The following is a 328-nucleotide window of genomic DNA, read 5'->3' on the forward strand; positions in this document are numbered from 1 at the left end:
AGTTCCCGAGTCATCTTGGGTTTGCTTGTCCCTCCTTCGTGTAAAGACGTTACGATGATACAAATATTCTCTCTCGACTGTTTTGCAGTTCGCCGCACTTTACGCTCCCGGTCCCTCATCAAAAATGCATGGAGTATGTGTTTCAGTTTGCAGGGGATTAAAAAGGGTGCTCCTAAAGCGAAAAATAATCTGCGATAATCTAGTTCTCTTGTCCGTAGGGATTAAAGGCAATCTCACACATTCATTTGCTGATTGGCTCTGGCAAGGGATTCATGGTATTTTTAGTATGGCTGTTTTGATGATCATGAGAATAAAGAATTCATAATAT

The sequence above is a fragment of the Penaeus monodon genome, chromosome 31 (assembly GCF_015228065.2).
Source record: "Penaeus monodon isolate SGIC_2016 chromosome 31, NSTDA_Pmon_1, whole genome shotgun sequence".
In the NCBI taxonomy this organism is placed as follows: domain Eukaryota; kingdom Metazoa; phylum Arthropoda; class Malacostraca; order Decapoda; family Penaeidae; genus Penaeus; species Penaeus monodon.